This window comes from Bombina bombina, chromosome 5, assembly GCF_027579735.1.
Source record: "Bombina bombina isolate aBomBom1 chromosome 5, aBomBom1.pri, whole genome shotgun sequence".
Taxonomy (NCBI): domain Eukaryota; kingdom Metazoa; phylum Chordata; class Amphibia; order Anura; family Bombinatoridae; genus Bombina; species Bombina bombina.
In genome coordinates, this window is record NC_069503.1 from 109628914 (window position 1) to 109649760 (window position 20847).

At 40.1% G+C, this 20847-nt stretch overlaps 1 long non-coding RNA gene across 1 annotated transcript; it reads right to left on the bottom strand.

Moving 5' to 3' along the window:
• Positions 1 to 18647: 18647 nt before the first annotated feature.
• Positions 18648 to 19628, bottom strand: LOC128660041 (uncharacterized). Its single transcript, XR_008402500.1, has 3 exons — positions 19551 to 19628; positions 19066 to 19161; positions 18648 to 18673 (listed from the first exon to the last, which is right to left on the bottom strand). It is a non-coding gene; the product is annotated as an uncharacterized LOC128660041 (long non-coding RNA).
• Between the last annotated feature and the right edge of the window lie 1219 nt (positions 19629 to 20847).

Genomic DNA, 20847 nt, shown 5'->3' on the forward strand with positions numbered 1-20847 from the left:
CACAAGAAAGAGAGCGAGAGAGAAAGAGAGTGAAAGAGAGCGAGAGCAAGATAGAAAGAGATAGAGAGAGAGAGAGCAAGAGAGAGAGAGAGCAAGAGAGAGAGAGAGAGAAAGAGAGAGAGCGCAACAGAGAGAGAGAGCGCAACAGAGAGAGAGCGCAACAGAGAGAGAGTGCAAGAGAAAGAGAGAGAGAGCGCAAGAGAAAGAGAGAGAGAACGCAAGAGAAAGAGAGAGAGAGAGAGAGCGAGCAAGAGAAAGAGAGAGAGAACGCAAGAGAAAGAGAGAGAGAGAGCGCAAGAGAGAGAGAGCAAGAGCGAAAGAGCGAGAGAGAAAGAGAGCGAGAGAGAGAGCGCAATAGAGAGAGCAGGAGCGCGAGAGCAAGAAAGAGCAAGAGAGAGAGAGCGCACAAGAGAGAGAGCAAGAGAGAGAGAGCGCAAGAGAGAGAGAGAGCACGAGAGAGAGAGAGAGCGCATGAGAGAGAGAGCGCAAGAGAGAGAGAGCGCAAGAGAGAGAGAGCACAAGAGAGAGCACAAGAGAGAGAGAGCACAAGAGAGAGAGAGCACAAGAGAGAGCGAGCGCAAGAGAGAGTGCAAGAGAGAGAGAGAGCGCAAGAGAGAGCGAGCACGAGCAAGAGCGAGAGTGAGCAAGAGTGAGGGAGCGCGACCGAGAGAGAGCATGAGAGAGAGCGAGAGAAAAAGAGACAGTGAAAGATTGAAATAAAGCGAGATCAAAATTGAGAGAGAGCCAGCGCTCAAGAGAGATAGTCAAAAAAATATAGAGATAGGGAAAGCGAGAAGCATAGAAAAAAACAAATAGAAGAGAGAGAGCGAGAGCGAAAGAAAGAGAGATAGAGAGAGAGATAGATAGAGAGAGAAAGAAAGAGAGAGCGAGAGAGAGCGCGCAAGAGAGAGAGAAAGAGATAAAGAGAGAGAAAGAGAGAGAGAGAGAGCACGAGAGAGAGAAAGAGAGAGGGAGCAAGAGAGAAAGAGAGAGAAAGAGAAAGAAAGAGAGAGAGAAAGAGGAAAAAGAGAGAGAGAGAAAGAGGAAAAAGAGAGAGAGAGAAAGAAAGAAAGAAAAAAGAGAGAGAGAGAGAAAAAAGAAAGAGAAAGAGAGAGAAAGAAAGAGAGAGGGCGAGAGAGAGAGCGCGAGGGAGAGAGAGCGAGAGAAAGAAAAAAAGAAAGAAAGAAAGAGAGAGCAAGAGAGAGCGAGAGAGAGACCGAGCAAGAGAGAGAGAGCAAGAGATAGAGAGAGACCAAGCAAGAGAGATAGACCGAGAGAGAGAAAGAGAGAGCAAGAGAGAGAAAGAAAGAAAGAAAGAAAAAAGAAAGAAAGAGAGAGCAAGAGAGAGAGAGAGAGACCGAGCAAGAGAGTGAGAGCAAGAGAGAGAGAGAGACCGATCGAGAGACCAAGCAAGAGAGACAGAGAGAGAGAGACAGAGAGAGAGAGAGAGACAGAGCGAGAGACAGAGCGAGAGAGAGAGAGAGAGACACACAGAGAGAGAGACAGTGACAGAGAGACAGAGAGAGAGAGAGAGACAGAGAGAGACAGAGAGAGAGACAGAGAGAGAGACAGAGAGAGAGACAGAGAGAGAGACAGAGCGAGAGAGACAGAGCGAGAGAGACAGAGAGAGAGAGACAGAGAGAGAGAGACAGAGAGAGACAGAGAGAGAGAGACAGACAGAGAGAGAGACACAGGAGAGAGAGACACAGGAGAGAGAGCGACAGAGAGAGAGAGAGAGACAGAGCGAGAGACAGAGCGAGAGAGACAGACAGGGAGAGAGACAGAGAGAGAGACGCAGAGAGAGAGACGCAGAGAGAGAGACGCAGAGAGAGAGACGCAGAGAGAGAGACACAGGAGAGAGAGAGCGACAGAGAGAGAGACAGAGAGAGAAAGAGAGAGAGAGAGACAGAGAGAGAGAGAGACAGAGAGAGACAGAAAGAGAGAGACCGAGAGAGAGAGTGAGCGAGAGAGACAGAGTGAGAGAGCGAGAGAGCGCAAGAGAATTATTTAAAAGATAAAAAAATATTTACTTTGTAATATCTTAGTTATGAATTTTTCTTTGAAGAAAATACAATACAGAGAGAGCACGCGAGAGAGACAAAGCACGATAAAGAGCGCGAGAGAGAGCGAGAGCGCGCAAGAGAGCGCACTAGAGAGAGAGCACTAGAGAGCGAGAGAGAGAGCACGACAGAGAGAGCAGGAGAGAAAGAAAGAAAGAGAGAGAGAGAGAAAGTTAGAAATAAAGCAAAATAAAAAATTGAGAGAGAGCCAGCATTTAAGAGAGATAGCCAAAAAAGATAGAGCGAAAGTGATAGAGAAAGTGAGAAACATAGAAAAAACAAATAGAAGAGAGAGAAAGAGAGAGTGAAAAAGAGAGAGTGAAAAAGAGAGAGTGAGTGTGCAGGAGAGAGATATACAAAAATATATAAAAATAGAGAGAAATAGAAAAATAGATAGAGAAAGTAAGAGAGTGAGGCATACAGCTTGAAAGAAAGCATGAGAGATAGACAGCGCCAGATAGAGAGAGATAGAAATTGAGCGATCAACAGTATGAAAAATATACTATTAAAAAGATAGACAATATTACAGTCATTGTTTAAAAAAATATAAAATTAACCATTTGATCGTGCCCTTTGTATTTTTTCATAGACAGATTTATTTTTCCACAAGATACCCATTAAAATATTTTTTTAAATTATATTTATTTTGGATAACCTTTACTTGGATCAATACTGTCAGAAAATATAGAAAGTGCATAAGTCCCTCATGACGGAGTAGATAAAAGAATGTATCAAGATTAAAAAAACAGCATTTGACAATTTAGGCCTCCATTAGATTTTCATTGGAACAGCAGCAATTTATTATTGAGTTACTAGAGATTATTCTGTATTGCAACTATTTTCTGTTTGAAGATGTGTACTATATACAAAAACAGGGTACAGCTATGGGGTCCAACGTCGCCCCTACCTATGCAAATATCTTCATGAGTATCTTTGAAGAAAAGTTTGTTTATGAGAATGCACTGTTTCAGCTATGTGGCGCCACCTGGTGGCGGTACAGAGATTATATTTTCGGCATTTGGTGGTGTGACGTTGGATTCCTACAGAGGTTTGTTTCAGAATTAAACTCTACAACAAGAAATAAAAAGTTCACATTATCCTGGAGTGAGCAATATATAAATTTTATTGATACTAAGGTATATAAAGATGGTATGGTTTTGAAAACAGATCTTTATAGGAAACTAACAGATAAAAATTGTTTCTTACATTATACTAGTGCTCATGCTCCTGCATTAATTAGATCACTACCATTTAGTCAAATGCTGAGAGTAAAAAGAATTGTGGGTGATGACACTTTGGCTCAGACAAGACTTAAGGAAATGGGGTGTAGATTTGTGGAGCGTGGATATCCACAGAAAATGATTGATGAGGTTACTAAAAGAGTATTGCTAACACCTAAAGGAAACCCTAACAATAAAAGACAAACAAAAGATCCTGATAGGATGGTATTTATTACAGAATATAATGCCTGTAGTCCAAAAATACAACGGATTATACGTAAACATTGGCATATTCTTACTGAGTGTAACCCTTGAGGTGAAAGCATTTAGACAACTGCCTATGCCCGCCTATACTAGGTTTCCTAGTTTAAGAGATAAGCTAATTAGGGCTAATATAGGTAGTGCTAAGAAAACCAAACAGGCTTTCATTACCTCTATGAATAATGGTTGTTATCCCTGCCTCAATTGCTCAAACTGCAATCATTTAATAAAAGGATATGTTTTTACCCACCCCCTAACGGGTCAGAAATTTGGAATCAAAGGATACTATAATTGTAATGCCACTTATGTGATTTATTTAATTAAATGCCCATGTGGTATAATTTACATTGGCGAGACGACCCAAAGGGTCAGAGATAGAATCCTCCAACACAAATCAAATATTAGAAATGGTGACCTTAATGGCCCAGTAGCACACCATTTTGTAGAGAAGGGCCATACAGTCTCACAATTAAGGTTCCAAATAATTGACTATATACCTATTCCAAGGAGAGGGGGTAATATGGAACTTCTCCTTAAAAGGAGGGAAGCACTTTGGATCAACAAATTAGAATCATTAATTCCCAAAGGCATGAATAGGGAGATAGATTTGAGTGTATTTTAATATAGGTTAAGTTTAAGTGAATATCTCGAAGTGTTAAAGCATTATCTTTGATGTAATCTGTTTATTAGAACTATCCCCTCCTCATCAGTATTTATACTATGTTTTTAACTTTTAAAAATTTTTTGTTTAAAAAATGTTTGTAACATTGACAGGTGTTGACCACTGGGTGTCAGTATTTAGAAATAAAGCATTGTGAAGTATACCTGAAAGTGTTAATCCAAGAGGTGTGGTTACACCTGTCTGTAGGTATTTAAATTTGTATGTAGTGGCTCATTTTGAATGAACATGAATAAGGGTACATAACCCGAAACGTCGTTCTATTCTATTGCTGTTTGCCATACTTGTGTCATGGAATAAAGAAAAAAAGATTGGAAATACTACAGTGGTGCTGCTGTGATTTTGTTCATTGGATGTTTCTTGGGTGCTTTTGCAGTTTGCACCTCACAGCTTTGTGCACACCTTGGGAGATTTTGTGCTGGATACAGACTTTTGACTTTTCTTGCTCCATTACATATGCAGCGTCGCCCGCAAACGCCGCCGACGCCAGATTTTACGCGATTTTGGTATTACATATACGGCATAGCATACAAGTTACGCGCGTATATTTCACCTGTCGCCTGCAATTTTTACTCCTATAAGCTAACATGGGACTGTGTCGTAAATCAGTATCCAATATCCAGCGCAAGGACTTACGTGGCAAAAATGGAGAAATCTTACTCCATTTTTACCTCGCCATAAAAGGCAGCCGTAGCAAGACTTGCGCTGAGTATGGGAGCACCGTAACTCCCAAAAATGCCTGCAAAAATAAACTAACACCTATCTATCTGTCAACCGCAATCTTCCACCGCAATTACTAATAAAGTCTATTGACCCCTAAATCCGCCAACCATCGCAAACTACCTATTAAAGTATTAACCCCTAAACCGCCATAGCCCACAACGCAAACTACCTATTAAAGTATTAACCCCTAAACCGCCATAGCCCACAACGCAATAAACCTAACCCCTAACCTAACACCCCCTAAATGAACTAAAATTACCTAATTTACAAAATACTAAAGTTACTCTTAAATTACAAAAAACTAACTACTTTAAAAAAATAAATAAACTAAATATAAATTAAAGGGGCAGTCTAATAAAAAATCTGGAGTAGACGGTCAATTTAAGCTAGAATTACAGAAAATAAAAATCTAAGATTACAGAAAATAATAAAGAAAATTACAAAATTTAAAAAAAATTACACCTAATCCCTATGAAAATGAATTCCTATTGGCTGATTTGAGCCTTCAAATTAAAATCAGCCAATTAGATAAGAGCTACTGAAATCCTATTGGCTGTTCAAATCAGCTAATAGGATAAGAGCTACTGACATTCTATTGGCTATTCAAATCAGCCAATAGAATTTCAGTAGCTCTCATCCGATTGGCTGATTTGAATTTGAAGGCTCAAATCAGCCAATAGGAATTCAAGGGACACCATTTTTAATTGCGTACCTTGAATTCCTATTCAGTGTGCGGCGGAGATCGTATGAAGAGGATCCTCCACGCTCTATGGCTCTGTGGTCGCCGGTCTTCAGTTCCAGAGTCGCTGGTCTTCAGCTCCGCGGTCATCGGTCTTCAACTGCTCCGCTCTGTGCCGGCTGGTTCCTGGAAGAAGAAAGAAGAGGTCGCCGCTTTGAAGAAGACTTCACCGCCTGGAACAGGGCCTTCTCCGCCGGTCTTCAGGACAGGTAAGGACCACTTGGTTTTTTTAAGGGGTTTTTGGGGGGTTTATTTTATTTAGATAGGGTGGGCAGCAAAAGAGCTGAATGCCCTTTTAAGGGCAATGCCCAACAAATGCCCTTTTCAGGGCAATGGGTAGTTTAGGGTTTTTAGAGTTAGTATTTTTTTGGGGGGGTTGGTGGGTGGGGGGGTTTTACTATTGGGGGGGTTGTGTATTTATTTTGCAAAAAAGCAGATTATCTTGGGGCAATGCCCTGCAAAAAGCCCTTTTAAGGGCTACTGGTAGTTTATTAGATTAGGGGGTGTTTTTATTTTGGGTGGGTTTTTTATTTTCATAGGGATTAGGTGTCATTTTTTTTAAATTTTGTAATTTTCTTTATTATTTTCTGTAATCTTAGATTTTTTATTTTCTGTAATTCTAGCTTAAAGAGACAGTCTACTCCAGAATTTTGATTGGACTGCCCCTTTAATGTATACTTAGTTTATTTTTATTTTTAAAGTAGTGTTAGTTTTTTGTAATTTAAGAGTAACTTTAGTATTTTGTAAATTAGGTAATTTTAGTTCATTTAGGGGGGGTTAGGTTAGGGGTTAGGTTTATTGCATTGTGGGCTATGGCGGTTTAGGGGTTAATACTTTAATAGGTAGTTTGCGTTGTGGGCTATGGTGGTTTAGGGGTTAATACTTTAATAGGTGTATTGCGTTGTGGTGGGTTGTCGGTCTAGGGGTTAATACATTTATTATTAGTAGTGAGAGGGAAGATTGCGGATATAGGGGTTATACGTGTCAGGCAGATTTTTGGGAGGCGTGTTAGACTGTTACGGGAGATTTTAAATTTTCTTTACTTTTCTTAGGCGCCAGCAGTTTCTAAAGTCCCGTAAGTTACTGGCGACTCCAGAAATTTATATTTACGTTTATTTCTGGACATCGCTAGTTTATCCAACTTATGCCACTTAGGAAATGCCAGCGCCCTATATGTAATACCCCGATGTGCGAGGTGAAATTACGGGCGGCGCAGGTTTCCACGGTTTAAACGTTAAATTTAATTTCCATAAAAAAAAAATAATTGTGTGTAAATATCACATTGATTTTTTGGGGTGTAGAGCTGCACTCTGTTTGTGTGTTCTTTTTGTACCTGACATTGAAAAAGGCACAATGCAGTGCCGAAACGTTTGTCTGTTTTAATCTTATGAAATAAATCTATTATATTTTATTATAAAGTCCAGTGAGTGCCTGCTGTTTGGATATACTGGGATGGATATTTGCAGTGCACCGTGGCAATGGCTAACAGTTTGATTGTGCAATCCTTACATTGACACTATATATATATATATATATACACACACATACATACACACATACATATACAGGCTCCTTTCAACAGCTCAGCCCACTGGTGTCAACTGCCTTGGTGCAGAAATATCAGGAAATACCAACTCAAACAAATGCACTCACAGGACTTTCAAAGATAGAATAACAAAGGTTATTTTTATTGTAACGTTTTTGAGTATATACTACCCTTCATCAGCATGTATATATATATATATATATACACACACACACATATATATATATATATACACACATATATACACACACACACACACATTATTTATATATATATATATATATATATATATACACACACACATATATATATATATATATATATATATATACATACACACATACATACACATATATACAGTATATATATATATATATATATACACACACACACATGCAGTATATATATATATATATTTAAATATATAATTTTTTAAAATAAAGTATTTATAATAAAAATATGTATTAATATCTCATTATTGAAATCTTAAATAACAGACTTTGTAATAAATAATCTTATTTGTCTTGTGTGTGAATATTTAATAATAATTAATACATTGATCCTAATCAACCTAATCTTTTTTAATTTATTTATACAAATAAAAGTACAATATATTTTTATATTCATAAATGTTATATAGATGCTACGTTTAAATACAGCATCAATTCTTTTATTAACATTTTTTATTTTTTAAATTTATTTTTTAAAGTATATAACATTTAATTAATTTTCATAAGCATAAACGATAAATTTTAAATTAAATTACATTTAATAATGAATATAGAATACTCGTTGTGTAATATGTAATATCATATGAATGAGAGGGGATTAGTCTCTGCTAATTCTTGCTATTAAAGAAAGATGTTGTGGGTGTCTCAGCCTAACCTCATCAAATGTGCTAAACTGTATTGTTTAAAAGAAGAATCTTAATAATTGTAAATTTAATTTCATATATGTTTTAAATGTGTAATATACACTGCTCAAAAAAATAAAGGGAACACTAAAATAACACATCCTAGATCTGAATGAATAAAATATTCTAATTAAATACTTTGTTCTTTACATAGTTGAATGTGCTGACAACAAAATCACACAAAAATTAAAAAATGGAAATCAAAATTTTCAACCCATGGAGGTCTGGATTTGGAGTCACACTCAAAATTAAAGTGGAAAAACACACTACAGGCAGATCCAACTTTGTTGTAATGTCCTTAAAACAAGTCAAAATGAGGCTCAGTAGTGTGTGTGGCCTCCACGTGCCTGTATGACCTCCCTACAATGCCTGTGCATGCTCCTGATGAGGTGGCGGATGGTCTCCTGAGGGATCTCCTCCCAGACCTGGACTAAAGCATCCACCAACTCCTGGACAGTCTGTGGTGCAAAGTGAAGTTGGTGGAGGGAGCGAGACATGATGTCCCAGATGTGCTCAATTGGATTCAGGTCTGGGGAACGGGAGGGCCAGTCCATAGCATCAATGCCTTCGCCTTGCAGGAACTGCTGACACACTCCAGCCACATGAGGTCTAGCATTGTCTTGCATTAGGAGGAACCCAGGGCCAACCGCACCAGCATATGGTCTCACAAGGGGTCTGAGGATCTCATCTTGATACCTAATGGCAGTCAGGCTACCTCTGGCGAGCACATGGAGGGCTGTTCGGCCCCTCAAAGAAATGCCACCCTACACCATTACTGACCCACTGCCAAACTGGCCATGCTGGAGGATGTTGCAGGCAGCAGAACGTTCTCCACGGCGTCTCCAGACTGTCACATCTGTCAAATGTGCTCAGTGTGCCCCTGCTTTCATCTGTGAAGAGCACAGGGCGCCAGTGGCGAATTTGCCAATCTTGGTGTTCTCTGGCAAATGTCAAACGTCCTGCACGGTGTTGGACTGTAAGCACAACCCCCACCTGTTGACGTTGGGTCCTCATACCACCCTCATGGAGTCTGTTTCTGACCGTTTGAGCAGACACATGCACATTTGTGGCCTGCTGGAGGTCATTTTGCAGGGCTCTGGCAGTGCTCCTCCTGTTCCTCCTTGCACAAAGGTGGAGGTAGCGGTCCTGCTGCTGGGTTGTTGCCCTCCTACGGCCTCCTCCACGTCTCCTGATGTACTGGCCTGTCTCCTGGTAGCGCCTCCATGCTCTGGACACTACGCTGACAGACACAGCAATCCTTCTTGCCACAGCTCGCACTGATGTGCCATCCTGGATGAGCTGCACTACTTGAGCCACTTGTGTGGGTTGTAGACTCCGTCTCATGCTACCACTAGAGTGCAAGCACCACCAGCATTCAAAAGTGACCATAACATCAGCCAGAAAGCATAGGAACTGAGAAGTGGTCTGTGGTCACCACCTGCAGAACCACTCCTTTATTGGGGGTGTCTTGCTAATTGCCTATAATTTCCACCTGTTGTCTATCCCATTTGCACAACAGCATGTGAAATTGATTGTCACTCAGTGTTGCTTCCTAAGTGGACAGTTTGATTTCACAGAAGTGTGATTGACTTGGAGATACATTGTGTTGTTTAAGTGTTCCCTTTATTTTTTTGAGCAGTGTATATTCATACATTAGTAGTCTACATTTCTATACATCTATATGAAAAATAAATAACTTTTGGTCTTAGAATTAAATGCATTTTATATAATTGATATTGGTAATCTAAAAGTTTATTTTATTACAGTTCTTTTAAAACAATTTTTTTTGAGAAAAAATAAAATATATATATATATTACTGTTATTTAAAAAACACTTACACACATTATTAGACACACACACACATATATATATATATACACATACACACACATACATACATACATATACACATACAAACACACACACACACACATATATATATATATATATATATATATATATATATATATATATATATATAAAAATATATACACACACAAAAGTGTATATATATATATATATATATATATATATATATACACACAGTGGATATAAAAAGTCTACACACCCCTGTTAAAATGTCAGGTTTCTATGATGTAAAAAAATTAGACAAACTTTTTTCACCTTTAATGTGACCTATAAACTGTACAACTCAATTGAAAAACAAACTGAAATCTTTTAGGTAAAGGGAAATAAAAAACAAAATTTATGCTTGCCTGATAAATTTATTTCTCTTGTGGTGTATCCAGTCCATGGGTTCATCCATTACTTGTGGGATATTCTCCTTCCCAACAGGAAGTTGCAAGAGGACACCCACAGCAGAGCTGTCTATATAGCTCCTCCCCTAACTGCCACCCCCAGTCATTCGACCGAAGACAAGCAAGAAAAAATGAGAAACTATAGGGTGCAGTGGTGACTGTAGTTTAAAAATAAAAAACACCTGCCTTAAAATGACAGGGCGGGCCGTGGACTGGATACACCACAAGAGAAATAAATTTATCAGGCAAGCTTAAATTTAGTTTTCTCTTGTAAAGGTGTATCCAGTCCACGGGTTCATCCATTACTTGTGGGATACCAATACCAAAGCTTTAGGACACGGATGAAGGGAGGGACAAGGCAGGAACGTGTACTTTCTGTCTCTTTGTGTTGAAAAGAGATTTAAAAAGCATGTGATAAGAGGCAGCCCTCAAAGGCTTAGAAATTAGCATATGAGCCTACCTATGTTTAGTTTAAACTAAGAATACCAAGAGAAAAAAGCAAATTTTATGATAAAAGTAAATTGGAAAGTCAATTAAAATTAAAAGTCCTATCTGAATAATGAAAGTTTAATTTATACTTGACTGTCCCTTTAAACGGAAGGCACCACTGCCTGTAAGACCTTTCTCCCAAAAATAGCCTCTGAGGAAGCAAAAGTATCGAATTTAGAAAAGGTATGAAGCGAAGACCAAGTCGCCGCCTTACAAATCTGTTCAACAGAGGCCTCATGTTTAAAAGCCCATGTGGAAGCTACTGCTCTAGTAGAATGAGCTGTAATTCTTTCAGGAGGCTGCTGGCCAGCAGTCTCATAAGCTAAGCGGATTAAGCTTCTTAGCCAAAAAGAAATAGAAGTTGTCGAAGCCTTTTGGCCTCTCCTCTGTCCAGAGTAGACAACAAACAAAGCAGATGTTTGACAAAAATCCTTCGTAGCTTGTAAATAAAACTTTAAAGCACGAACCACATCAAGATTGTGTAATAGACGTTCCTTCTTTGAAGAAGGATTAGGACATAATGAAGGAACAACAATCTCCTGATTGATAGTCTTATTAGATACCACCTTAGGAAGAAACCCAGGTTTGGTACGTAAAACTACCTTATCTGCATGGAAAATCAGATAAGGGGAATCACACTGTAAAGCAGATAACTCCGAAACTCTTCGAGCCGCGGCGATAGCTACAAAAAACAGAACTTTCCAAGATAAAAGTTTAATATCTATGGAATGCAAAGGTTCAAATGGAACCCCTTGAAGAACTTTAAGAACTAAATTTAAACTCCATGGCGGAGCGACAGGTTTAAACACTGGCTTGATTCTAACCAAAGCCTGACAAAACGCCTGAACGTCTGGAACCTCAGCCAGACGTTTGTGCAAAAGAATAGACAGAGCAGAAATCTGTCCCTTTAAGGAACTAGCTGACAATCCCTTCTCCAATCCTTCTTGGAGAAAGGATAATATCCTAGGAATCCTGACCTTACTCCATGAGTAACCCTTAGATTCACACCAATGAAGATATTTACACCATATCTTATGATAGATTTTCCTGGTGACAGGCTTCCGAGCCTGAATTAAGGTATCAATGACCGACTCGGAAAAACCACGCTTTGATAAAATCAAGCGTTCAATCTCCAAGCAGTCAGACGCAGAGAAATTAGATTTGGATGTTTGAAGGGACCTTGAAGTAGAAGGTCCTGCCTCAGCGGCAGAGTCCATGGTGGAAAGGATGACATGTCCACCAGATCTGCATACCAAGTCCTGCGTGGCCACACAGGAGCTATCAAAATCACAGAAGCTCTCTCCTGCTTGATCTTGGCAATCAGACGAGGGAGCAGAGGAAATGGTGGAAACACATAAGCCAGGCTGAAGGACCAGGGCGCTGCTAGAGCATCTATCACCGCTGCCTGGGGATCCCTTGACCTGGTCCCGTAACAAGGAAGCTTGGCGTTCTGACGAGACGCCATGAGATCCAGTTCTGGTTTGCCCCATAGTTGAATCAGCTGGGCAAATACCTCCGGATGGAGCTCCCTCTCCCCCGGATGAAAAGTCTGCCGACTTAGAAAATCCGCCTCCCAGTTCTCTACTCCTGGGATATGGATAGCTGAGAGATGGCAAGAGTGAACCTCTGCCCATAGAATTATCTTTGAAACCTCCAACATTGCCAGGGGGCACCTTGTTCCCCCCCTGATGGTTGATATAGGCTACAGTCGTGATGTTGTCCGACTGAAATCTGATGAACCTGACCGCAGCAAGCTGAGGCCAAGCCTGAAGAGCATTGAATATCGCTCTTAGTTCCAGAATGTTTATCGGAAGGAGGGCTTCCTCCTTAGTCCATGAACCCTGAGCCTTCAGGGAGTTCCATACTGTGCCCCAGCCCAGAAGGCTGGCATCTGTCGTCACTATAGTCCATTCTGGCCTGCGGAAACTCATTCCCCTGGACAGATGGACCCGAGATAGCTACCAGAGAAGAGAATCCCTGGTCTCTTGATCCAGATTTATCCGAGGAGACAAATCTGTGTAGTCCCCATTCCACTGATTGAGCATGCAAAGTTGTAGTGGTCTGAGATGTAGGCGGGCAAACGGAACTATGTCTATTGCCGCTACCATTAGGCAGATTACTTCCATATACTGAGCCACTGATGGCCGAGAAGTGGAATGAAGAGCACGGCAGAAAGTTAGAAATTTTGACAACCTGACCTCTGTCAGAAAAATTTTCATTTCTACTGAATCTATCAAAGTTCCTAGGAAGGAAACTCTTGTGAGAGGGGAGAGAGAACTCTTTTCTTCATTCACCTTCCACCCGTGGGACCTCAGGAATGCCAGAACAATGTCCGTATGGGACTTGGCGATTTGAAAAGTCGACGCCTGTATCAGAATGTCGTCTAGGTAAGGAGCCACCGCTATGCCTTGTGGCCTTAGAACCGCCAGTAGGGACCCTAGAACCTATGTAAAGATTCTTAGTCTGCTTCCCCTTGTTCCAAGCCTGGTTAGGTCTCCAGACTGGTTTGCACTGGGCAAAATTTCCCTCTTGTTTTGCATTAGAGGAAGTTGAAGCTGCGCCGCTCTTGAAGCTTCGAAAGGAACGAAAATTAGTCTGTTTGGTCCTTAATTTGTTGGACCTATCCTGAGGAAGGGCGTGACCTTTTCCTCCAGTAATATCAGAAATGATCTCCTTCAGTCCAGGCCCGAATAGGGTCTGCCCTTTGAAGGGGATGTTGAGAAGCTTAGACTTTGAAGTAACGTCAGCTGGCCAGGATTTAAGCCATAGCGCCCTAGTTAAGAGCTTTAATCCTGTCTAGAATATCATCTAATGGGGTCTCCACCTGTAGAGCCTCCTCAAGAGACTCAAACCAGAAAGCTGCTGCAGCAGTGACTGGGGCAATGCATGCAAGAGGCTGGAGAATAAAACCTTGTTGTATAAAGATTTTCTTAAGGAAACCCTCTAATTTTTTATCCATTGGATCTAGGAAAGCACAACTGTCCTCGACGGGGATAGTTGTACGCTTAGCTAGGGTAGAGACTGCTCCCTCCACCTTAGGGACCGTCTGCCACGAGTCCCGTGTTGCGGCATCTATGGGAAACATCTTTTTAAAAGCAGGATGGGGAGAGAACGGTACACCTGGTCTAGCTTATTCCTTAGTAACAATTTCTGAAAACCTCTTAGGGACTGGAAAAATGTCAGTGTAAACAGGCACTGCAAACTATTTGTCCATTTTACACAATTTCTCTGGGACTACAATGGGGTCACAGTCATCCAGAGTCGCTAAAACCTCCCTGAGCAACAAGCGGAGGTGTTCAAGCTTAAATTTAAACGCTGTCATTTCAGAGTCAGACTGAAGTAACGCCTTCCCTGAATCAGAAACGTCACCCACAGATAGAAGCTCTCCTGCTTCGGCTTCTGCATATTGTGAGGGTATATCGGACATAGCTACTAAAGCGTCAGAAAGCTCTGTATTTGTTCTAGCCCCAGAGCTGTCTCGCTTTCCTTGTAACCCTGGCAGTTTGGACAATACCTCTGTGAGGGTATTATTCATAACCGCCGCCATGTCTTGTAAGGTAAACGCATTGGACGCGCCAGATGTACTTGGCGTCACTTGAGCGGGAGATATAGGTTCTGACACATGGGGAGAGCTAGGTGATTTAACCTCCCTTTTGTCAGTTTGAGAAACCTCTGGTGATAAATCTTTAAATGCCATAATATGGTCTTTATAATAGAAATATCAGTACATTTGGTACACATTCTAAGAGGGGGTTCCACAATGGCTTCTAAACATAATGAACAAGGAGTTTCCTCTATGTCAGACATGTTTAACAGACTAGTAATGAGACCAGCAAGCTTGGAAAACACTTTAATAAATGTGAAACAGCAATTAAACAAAAACGGTACTGTGCCTTTAAGACAAAAAAACTACCACATAAACTGCAAAACAGTGTGAAAAAGTAGTAAACTCTACGAAATTTTTACAGTGTGTATAAGGGACTAAAGCAGCATTGCACCCACTTGCAAATGGATGATTAACCCCTTAGGCCCCAAACCGGATTAGAAAAACAGTAAAACCGTTAATAAACAGTCAAACACACTGCCACAGCTCTGCTGTGGCTCCTACCTGCCCTTAAACACGATTTTTGCAGGAAAAAAACCCTCTATAGTGGTCCTAGATGCCAGAGGACTCCTTTAGGGAAGCTGGATGTCTCAGTCTGAATATCAACTGCGCATTTAGAGCGTGAAAATAGGCCCCTCCCACCATGCACTCAATGTCAGAGGGCCTTAAAAAAGTACTCCTAGGAGTAATCTGACTAGCCATGTGGAAAACTAGGCCCCAAATAAAGATTTATCACCCTCAGAGAAAAAAAGTTTTTTCTATAAACCATGCAAACGTTTTGACACTAAGTAATATGAGTATTCACATGAATATTACCCTTTTTTGTAAGCATGATCCCAGTCGTTGTTAAATCACTGCATCAGGCTTACCTCAGATATACAAGGCTCTGTCAGCATTTTCTAGACCTTATCATCTCTCTAGAAATAAATATACTGAACATACCTCAAAGCAGGTCATCTGCAAACCGTCCCCCCAACTGAAGTTTTCTTTCCATACTCTTCAGTTATGTGTGAGAACAGCAATGGACCTTAGTTACAAACTGCTAAGATCATCCACCTCCAGGCAGATTCTTCTTCTAATTTCTGCCTAAGAGTAAAACAGTACAATGCCAGTACCGTTTAAAAATAACAAACTCTTGATTGAAGGTAAAAAACTACACTAAGTCACCACATCTCTCTTACACTTCCTATCTTGTCGAGAGTTGCAAGAGAATGACTGGGGGTGGCAGTTAGGGGAGGAGCTATATAGACAGCTCTGCTGTGGGTGTCCTCTTGCAACTTCCTGTTGGGAAGGAGAACATCCCACAAGTAATGGATGAACCAGGACTGGATACACCTTTATAAGAGAAATAAAAATAATATGGTTGCATAAGTGTGAACACCCTATTATAACTTGGGATGTAGCTGTGTTCAGAATTAAGCAATCACATTCAAAATCATGTTAAATAGGAGTCAGTACACACCTGTCATCATTTAAAGTGCCTCTGATTAACCCCAAATAAAGGGCTAGATTTATCAAAGGCAAGTCGAAGTATCTGATATGTGCGCCTTAAACTGCGCCTCTACTCGCTTATGTGACGGCGCAAATCTGCGCTCACATTTATCATAAAACTGCTCGTAACTACACGCCTTTTAAAACAGGCGAGCTGTAGCGTATTTTGATAAATCCCGCTGTTTGCAATTATACATCCCCATATTTATCATGAATCAACCTAAATTTTGCGCCCAACTCTAGTTCTATATTGCTTTATATATATGCCATAATATTACTCATTTAATTTTCTGTGTTCATATGTATATAAATAGCGTGTACATGTAATATGTAGTTTTTTTGTAGTTCCCACAATAACATTATGATAGTATGCAAGTTGTCATTTTTTATTGTGTTTACTGCTCTTTAAATCTAAATGCATCAACATTGATAATTTATATTTATATCTATCTATATATATATATATATATATATATATATATATATATATATATAGTTAATATACAGGGAGTGCAGAATTATTAGGCAAATGAGTATTTTGACCACATCATCCTCTTTATGCATGTTGTCTTACACCAAGCTGTATAGGCTCGAAAGCCTACTACCAATTAAGCATATTAGGTGATGTGCATCTCTGTAATGAGAAGGGGTGTGGTCTAATGACATCAACACCCTATATCAGGTGTGCATAATTATTAGGCAACTTCCTTTCCTTTGGCAAAATGGGTCAAAAGAAGGACTTGACAGGCTCAGAAAAGTCAAAAATAGTGAGGTATCTTGCAGAGGGATGCAGCACTCTTAAAATTGCAAAGCTTCTGAAGCGTGATCATCGAACAATCAAGCGTTTCATTCAAAATAGTCAACAGGGTCGCAAGAAGCATGTGGAAAAACCAAGGCGCAAAATAACTGCCCATGAACTGAGAAAAGTCAAGCGTGCAGCTGCCAAGATGCCACTTGCCACCAGTTTGGCCATATTTCAGAGCTGCAACATCACTGGAGTGCCCAAAAGCACAAGGTGTGCAATACTCAGAGACATGGCCAAGGTAAGAAAGGCTGAAAGACGACCACCACTGAACAAGACACACAAGCTGAAACGTCAAGACTGGGCCAAGAAATATCTCAAGACTGATTTTTCTAAGCTTTTATGGACTGATGAAATGAGAGTGAGTCTTGATGGGCCAGATGGATGGGCCCGTGGCTGGATTGGTAAAGGGCAGAGAGCTCCAGTCCGACTCAGACGCCAGCAAGGTGGAGGTGGAGTACTGGTTTGGGCTGGTATCATCAAAGATGAGCTTGCAGGGCCTTTTCGGGTTGAGGATGGAGTCAAGCTCAACTCCCAGTCCAACTGCCAGTTTCTGGAAGACACCTTCTTCAAGCAGTGGTACAGGAAGAATTCTGCATCCTTCAAGAAAAACATGATTTTCATGCAGGACAATGCTCCATCACACGCGTCCAAGTACTCCACAGCGTGGCTGGCAAGAAAGGGTATAAAAGAAGAAAATCTAATGACATGGCCTCCTTGTTCACCTGATCTGAACCCCATTGAGAACCTGTGGTCCATCATCAAATGTGAGATTTACAAGGAGGGAAAACAGTACACCTCTCTGAACAGTGTCTGGGAGGCTGTGGTTGCTGCTGCACGCAATTTTGATGGTGAACAGATCAAAACACTGACAGAATCCATGGATGGCAGGCTTTTGAGTGTCCTTGCAAAGAAAGGTGGCTATATTGGTCACTGATTTGTTTTTGTTTTGTTTTTGAATGTCAGAAATGTATATTTGTGAATGTTTAGAAGTTATATTGGTTTCACTGGTTAAAATAAATAATTGAAATGGGTATATATTTGTTTTTTGTTAAGTTGCCTAATAATTATGCACAGTAATAGTCACCTGCACACACAGATAGCCCCCTAAAATAGCTATAACTAAAAACAAACTAAAAACTACTTCCAAAACTATTCAGCTTTGATATTAATGAGTTTTTTGGGTTCATTGAGAACATGGTTGTTGTTCAATAATAAAATTAATCCTCAAAAATACAACTTGCCTAATAATTCTGCACTCCCTGTATATATATATATATATATATATATATATATATATATATATATATATATATATATATATATATATATATATGTTTTTGTGTCAAATAGTATTTACACAAGGCAGTCTTTTCAATGTTATATGTGTATTTGGATAGTAATTTTCTTAACTCAATTCTCACTTCCATGATACACTTCACATGTCTTTACAAACATTCTCCAAAAGCATGAAACAAGTTTACACCTGTCTATGGCAAATGCATCAACAATTGCTGCATGTGGTTTTTTTTGTTTTTTTTTTCCCATACTCATAGAAATTAAAATGTTGATTCTCCTCATTGTGCCATACTGTTATGTGAATAAACTATGCTCATTGGCATTTTCAATATTGTCATTTCTGAAAGTAATGCAACACATTTTTTTTTAAACAAAAAAAATAATTTATTAACAAATAACAAAATATAAATAATAAATTAACACAAAAATTATGAACAAAAGTGAAACTCAAAATAAACTTAACAAAACATTAAAGCGACTAAAACGCCTGTCTTCTTGTAATAATTTTATCCAGGAGCTCCCAGACTTGCGCCTCTGTATCGTGCAAGAACCGAACGATAATGTCCCTACTTGTTATTTCAGTTCCATCTGCAAAAACAATAAAAACAAATAAACAAAAATTTAAAGGTCATTCGTTACTTATATATATTTTTAATTAGTCTCTGGGGGATATTTATCAAGCAATGAATGCTGCATCGTGTTTCTGGCGCGCTTGCAGGCGCCAGAAACACCATCTATGAAAATAGTGTCACAAAAAATAACGCTGCTCCATATTCGGTCCAACTGCCCGGAGCAGGCATACAGAGGTCGCCGGCAATCAACAAGATCAAATACAATCCGGTTCATTGACACCATCCTGCAGGCTGCCTCTTTGACGTGATGGGTGCAGTGTTGCACCAGCATCTCTTGTGAGCTGCTGGTGCAATGCTTAAATATGCGTAGCTTGTATTGTTATATATGTTGTATTGTCTTTAACTTACCACCAGCAGACTGCGCCTGTTCAGACTCCTCCGTACCACCAGTGCCTTCATCGTCACCTTCATTATGGGCCTGTGGGCCCTGTGCAAGTGTCGATGCTAACAAAAAAACATAGAACACTTAACTTTTCTTTCTGTCTGATTCTTTCTCTCTATGTCTGTCTATCTCTCTGTCTATCTGACTCGCTTCCTCTCTCTGTCTCTCTCTCTCTGTCTCTCTCTTTATCTCTATGTGTCTCTTTCTGGCTCTCTCTGTGTCTCTCTATTTATCTCTCTGTCTCTTTCTGGCTCTCTCTCTGTCTCTCTCTGTGTCTATCTCTCTGTCTCTCACTCTCTCTGTCTCTCTCTGTCTCTCACTCTCTCTGTCTGTCACTCTGTCTGTCTCTCTCTTTATGTCTCTGTGTCTCTCTCTCTCTCTCTGTCTGTGTGTCTCTCTCTCTTTCAGTTACTATTTTTCTGGTCTGTGTTTCCCTCTGTAATCAACTTACATTCATCAGACTGTGCAGGGTCGTCCGACTCTGACTCCTCCGTCCCACCACGGCTTTCAACTTGGTCATCAAGCTGTGGGGCCTGTGCAAGTAGCGATGCTATAAAGAAAATATAATTTATGCTTACCTGATAAATTTATTTCTCTTGTGATGTATCGAGTCCACGGATTCATCCTTACTTGTGGGATATTCACCTTCCCTACAGGAAGTGGCAGAGAGAGCACCCACAGCAGAGCTGTCTATATAGCTCCCCCCTTAGCTCCACCCCCCAGTCATTCGACCGAAGGCTAGGAAGAAAAAGGAGAAACCATAGGGTGCAGTGGTGACTGAAAGTTTAAAAATAAAAATATATATGCCTGTCTTAAATAAACAGGACGGGCCGTGGACTCTATACATCACAAGAGAAATAAATTTATCAGGTAAGCATAAATTATGTTTTCTCTTGTAAGATGTATCGAGTCCACGGATTCATCCTTACTTGTGGGATACCAATAACAAAGCTTTAGGACACGGATGAAGGGAGGGACAAGACATGGACCTTAAACGGAAGGCACCACTGCTTGTAGAACCTTTCTCCCAAAAATAGCCTCCGAAGAAGCAAAAGTATCAAATTTGGAAAATTTGGAAAAAGTATGAAGCGAAGACCAAGTCGCCGCCTTACAAATCTGTTCAACAGAAGCCTCATTTTTAAAAGCCCAATTGGAAGCCACAGCTCTAGTAGAATGAGCATTAATTCTTTCAGGAGGCTGCTGTCCAGCAGTCTCATAGGTCAAACGGATGATGCTTTTCAGCCAAAAGGAAAGAGAGGTAGCCGTAGCCTTTTGGCCTCTCCGCTTACCAGAATAAACAACAAACAATGAAGATGTTTGACGGAAATCTTTGGTTGCTTGTAAGTAGAACTTTAAAGCACGAACCACATCAAGATTGTGCAACAGACGTTCCTTCATTGATGAAGGATTAGGACACAGAGAAGGAACAACAATCTCTTGATTGATATTCTTATTAGAAACAACCTTAGGAAGAAAACCAGGTTTGGTACGCAAAACCACCTTATCTGCATGGAAAATAAGATAAGGGGAATGACACTGTAAAGCAGATAGCTCAGAAACTCTTTGAGCCGAAGAGATAGCAACTAAGAACAAAACTTTCCAAGATAGAAGCTTAATATCTATGGAATGCATGGGTTCAAACGGAACCCCTTGAAGAACTCTAAGGACTAAGTTTAGGCTCCAAGGCGGAGCAGCAGGCTTAAATACAGGCTTGATTCTGACCAAAGCCTGACTAAAAGTTTGAACGT